This window comes from Teleopsis dalmanni, chromosome 2 (assembly GCF_002237135.1).
Source record: "Teleopsis dalmanni isolate 2A chromosome 2, ASM223713v2, whole genome shotgun sequence".
NCBI lineage: Eukaryota > Metazoa > Arthropoda > Insecta > Diptera > Diopsidae > Teleopsis > Teleopsis dalmanni.
Genome location: NC_051847.1, coordinates 188027737 through 188033698, shown reverse-complemented (window position 1 = coordinate 188033698; position 5962 = coordinate 188027737).

Genomic DNA, 5962 nt, shown 5'->3' with positions numbered 1-5962 from the left:
GTGCTGCCAAACTACATAAACTTAAAATATCGAAAAATATACAGTGCGCGAATTTTAAATGAGAATTTCCGAAAACCTTTCGGTCACAATGTAAGAGCCTACTAGTTTGAAATAGAACTAAGTTGACTTAGTTAACTTATAAAGCAAGTTAAGTTGTTGCTTTCAAATAAATGATAAGAGTTAGCGGACACTAAAATCACAATGTCGACGTTGTCAAAGTCGGTCGTATGACAGATTACTGAAAAAATTCCATTTAAATAGTGGGTGCTTAGTGGCTGCTTTTACGACTATGTAAAGAAATTTCGATATGTAAGTAATCTGAATATTTGATATTCGCATTGACTTAAGATAAGTTAATCTGAGTGACTATAAACATTGCCGATATTCTCAATAAACATAAGGAAAAACGAACCTTTTTTAAAGTAGCTGATAACTGGCGATGGATAGTAGATGTTTTATAACATTATGGTGAGCAAGTATTAGATGATATCGAAAGCAAACGTTCATCAAGGAAAGGTTTTGATATCATTATATTAAAATCTTACACGTAACGTATTTTTCGAGCCTTACAAATTTGGCAAACGATTCTAAGTATGTTATACCGCTCTATAATATTATCGGGGAGTTAGCAAAAGCTAAAATTAAGAGCAATTCCAAAAGCAGCCGGGTTGTTTAGTTCGACGTTCAAGTGCCGTTCAATAATCCCAAAAGAAACTGTACAAGCTACGACAGAGACTACGACACCAACAACAAAGACAAAAACAACACAGGTAACATCATCATCAACAACAACAACAAAGACAATAACAACAAATGCATCATCATCAACAACAACATAGACAAAGATTCCTAAATCATGGATGGAGTGGACTTTATTTATTTATTGCCATCGAAACAGTGTGAAAGTTTTAAAAAACTCACGGACTTCGTCATCATTAAAACAATTCACGTCATATATTGTGTAATAAGTGTTTATAGTTGAATATAAACTGATTGTCTAAAATTAATGACTCTATAAGTAACATTTTTCTAGTAAGTACATGTGATAGTAATCATCAAGATACTTTAATAAACAAAACTAATTATTCCCTAACTTTGATCTTGAAGTGGGCAGCCACACAAATAACTATCCTTCTAGGTATAGTAGGATAGAGAAAATCTATCTTAGCAGGAATACACACCGCAACTAGACAAATATGTGTCGAGTCGTTACCAAAATATTCTTGAAAAAGCAATTAAGAACTTTCCGTGCTTAATACTAAAAACAAATTATATTGCATTAGAGAGACTTGCTGATTTTATAATTTCATTTTGAAATTATTTTACAGCCAACATCTGGCAATTGACTGTTCAACTAAGCTGAACTTGTTATCAAATGCGACAATCTTGCGATGTTTGTTGTGCGGTGCAGTAAGATGTCTTGTTGTTGTTGGTGTTGGTGTTGTTTCCTGTCTACCAACTTGAAACCCATTAAAGAAGCAATAAAATTCTAATGAATCCATTTACATGCGCTTTGCAACCAAATTTACCTATTAAAATTGAGTTCAACAACATCAGCATCACACGGCAATAAAAGTAATGCCTGCAATGGGTGAAACTCGTGGAACCGCCATACCACAAAAACACCGCCAACTACAAATAGTCAACATCGATAGCAACTTGCAGGCGACTTGGTAACCTAAAGAAGAGGCAAAAATACTCCATCAAAGCGTCAATGCAGACATCAACGGTGGCTAGACATCGTACTGAAATGAAATCGTACACCTTCCACCTTCAAAGATGTACAATTCAAAGCAGTGCTCACACATTTGTAATTTGCAAAAAGGTGCCAACGACATTTCCAAAGAAATACAAAACCACTTCACAATTTGATTTCTCCTTGCGTATTGCAATTTCCGACTGTACCTGCAGCACGTCCAACCCACAATACATACCTATATATATATATATATATACCTATATATATATGGTATATATTAAGCTATATATTTCAATTTGCATATCATTCAATTGAAATAAAATTGAAGTACTCGTACCTATTTTAATACGGAGCAATTTTTTATCCTTCGCCTCCGCCTTCTCCTGGATTTTCATCCTGGTATTTGCCTACCTTATAAGGACACAAAAAAACTGTTTGGCTGCTTCCTTTTGCGGTTTTGTGAGGCAACGTTGACAGTTGTGTTGTGGCTTAATATTTGCTTTTCCTCATTTCTATGCGAGCTTGTAAATATTTGCAATTTAAAATTTTACGCATGCACTCGGTTATCAGTTCTTTTTTTTTGCATTTTCAATAAAAAATTAAAATTCACTTCATTATTCAATATTTGCTAAGAATTCAATAACAGAAAAATGCTGGAATTGCAGAAGGAAAATCGAAAATGAATTGAAACCTCCATCCACGTTTACGAAGGCTTAAGGGCCTCCGCCTTCCGAAACGCTCATGTCATGTATTGATATGAGATCCGTTTCATTTTTGTACTTTAATTGCTTCTTACCTGCATTTAATATGAATGAGAAGTTGCCAAAGGATATTATTTCAATTACTGCATAATTATTTGTGCTTCCTTCTAATTCAATTGATTTCGTTTATTAACAAAAATAAATATAATTATTATTACTTGTGTTTTTTAATAAAAGTATTTCTTATTGAAATTAAGTAAATAAAATGAGATTTAATGAAAAATTGCATACTCAGTTTACAAAGCTTTGTAAATACACATATATCCTTAAAGGATAAAAGGAATTGTATAATTCATAATGTATTTCTATTACCAGAACAAAAAGTAATACAAGGATAATCTACCAGGATTAGAACAATCCCAATCACTTATTATTACCTATGAAAATAGGATATACCAGCATTGTATGAACTTATGAAAAGGAAAACTTAGAATCATCACAGGAATCTTAACAGCACACCTTAAACTAAAACACCACCTTACGAGACTGTATATATAACCAAATGCAAGCTGTAGATTCTGCGAAGAGTCAACCACACAAGTGTTGTTAGACTGCCCTGCGCTAATGTACACATGGAACAGCTGCAACCGATATCTCTTGACTGATAGCAATAGCAATTAGCTTCTGGCCTATAGTGGAACAGATGATTTTGTTGGCTTTTGGTTTTTTGTGAGCAAACGGCTAGAGTAAGAGTTCTTCAAAATATTTACTCTCAGAGCTGCCTGCTTCTGTTTGAAGACAGTAAATACAGACCCTAAGTGAATCATTCTTAAATAAATTCCAGGCATTAGTAAAAAATAGTGTTAACAGGTCGTTTCTGAATCTATTGAAGTTGTCTGCACTAATAACTGAACAACCTGTCGGCAATGGGAATATAGTAATAATATTTGATATTGAACTATAGAAATTCACTTTTCTCAAATGGCCAGATCCATTTTTGAAAATTTTGGTATTTTAAGTTTTGTCAAACGTTCAGTGTGATTTTAAACAACAGAGTTCATTGTACGGTAACACAATAACTCAATAGGCTTAAGTGCATTGCTTTGGATCGCCAGCACAACCTAACGTGTCCTAATGAAAACCCATTTACGTACCTATTAATAGCCTGTCTATATTTGGCTTTTGAAACTTAATTTCGATGCTGTGATTTATTTATTACCAACTTACGTATCATTTTTAAAAAAAAATCTGGAACATTTAAATTTTTTATAACGATATAATAACGTTACCAATAAATTTACGATATATACGATATTTCATAAAATTTAAATCTCTGTATAACATATACAGCTTTTTATTATAACGAAAATAGCAAGAAGGTTCAAATAAATAAACAACAGCCAAAGTATCAGCGTATCAATGCAACCAGAATCCAAACAGTCAGGCAAGCAACTCGATATCATATGAAATGTAAATACTGGAAACCACCACGTACCCAAACGTTTCATCTCATTTCATATAATTGCCATATTTGGTTAGTAGCAAAACACATGGGCAACCTAAACTATGTGCTGTAGTGTGTATAGCAAAAGGATACTGTGGTTCCATTGGTGCAACTGCAAAACTTTAAAGTGTATGTAAGTTTATATAAAATGGTAGCACATATGCATGAGTAGAGGTACTTGGAGAATATATGTAAGATGCGACCGGAAATTGCGAAAACATACCGTATTAAAATGCTACCAAAATTGTTGTTATTTGGCTGAGGGGGAACTGCTGCAATACTGTAGAATTATATTTGGTGTAATTTTGAAATTTTTTATTAGCTCCTGGTAAGACTTATTATTGTTACCATGTGTAAATGTTAAGTGTGCGAATTATGTATGTTCACTTGGAAGCTAATTTTTCTCTACTGCTTCTTCTTCTTGCTGTTTCAAAATAGTTCATTACAAATTTAAGTTGCTCAACACATTGCGTGCACATAAAACTCAGTACAAATAATTTACAAGAAATATAAATCTTTCCCTTGTACAGGGGAAACTATGTGAGATAAATAAAACGAAGAACGCCTCAATTTCCGGCTTAAGTGTTTAAGAACAAACACAAGTAAACCAAAGTCCTTTGCACACATGAGTATCTGGTATCTAAAAGTGCATTCTACATGCTACAGATATGCACATATTTGTATATAAAAACACTTAAATAAGGAAATAACTTAACAGTTGTTTACTCATTGCAACATGGAAATATTTTATTAGGTTTTCTTTATTTTTGCTTGTATTAAGGCGGAAATATCTAAAGTATTGTAAAAGTGCTTTATTTTACAGAAAGAAATTTAACTGTAAAATATATGACTTCATATGCACTTTCCCTATCTCGGTCTATTATATACATTTATATATATATATACATCTATATACATATATGTGCAAGATTTTATTTAAGATTCTTTTTCATTAATTATTAAAAATAATTTTAATTGTAAAACATTGTTTTTTATATTATTATTATACAAAGTAAGAAACATATTTTAATATTTTATATAGTCAAATCCAACTTTAATTTGCACTTTATATTTATTTACAAATATTTCATAAATAATCTTGAGTTGGGTAGTTAAAAACTAATACTACATTTTTTTTTTTAATTTATTTTGTAGGACTTAATCGAAAAACTTCCGGAAACCGAAACTGACCTAAACTACAAAACTTAACTTTGTAACAATTTACTAACACTTTTCCTTGAGTCAGGCACAATTTATTACTTACCCTTCTTTATGTGGAAACTATTTATATACCAGCAATAAACAGACAATGTGGTTAGCCTAACATATTTGTCTGCGTGCAATTTATAACTTTAGTCTAACTTTTCCAACAGTACGGAAAGATACTTTAATAAGAAGAGGAAAGAGTTTCTCCAAACCACAACAGAAAAAATTGTCTACAATCTATTAGAATGACTTGTATAAGAAAAACCTCTTTTAATAAAAGAAAATAGATAAACTTTTCTAAAGTCATATTTAAAAACGAAGTATAAATGAACAATATCAAGTCATAAAATAATGCATATTATAATAATAATAATAGTAATAATAATAAGCAAATTTTCATTTAAAAAAAAATAAATTTACTATTGGTTAAGTAAGTGTTTTCATTGCAACGAAGTCATTATTATATATATATGTTAATGTGTATCAGTCCTTTCGCGTAACGCATAAAATCTCTGTTACGATCTAGATTACAGTTGTAATTGGAATTGATAAAATCAAATTCCAAATTACATGTAATTGATGCTAGATTACAATTGAAAATTCTAAATTTCAAAGATGAAAAATAATTTAATAAAATAACTTCAAACTTATACTTTATTTTATCAATGACAAATATCTTTTTTAATAAAAATTTTAGCTAAATATTTTCAATAAAGACCTAAAAGAAGACCTATTATTTAAAGAAAAAAGAAGTATAGTGGCAATATTTCCTCCTTGTAATTTGGTTCAGTATCTTTCAAGTGAAAATCTTTATCATCAAAAGATTTGATCGCTTGAGCTTAAAAAGACCTT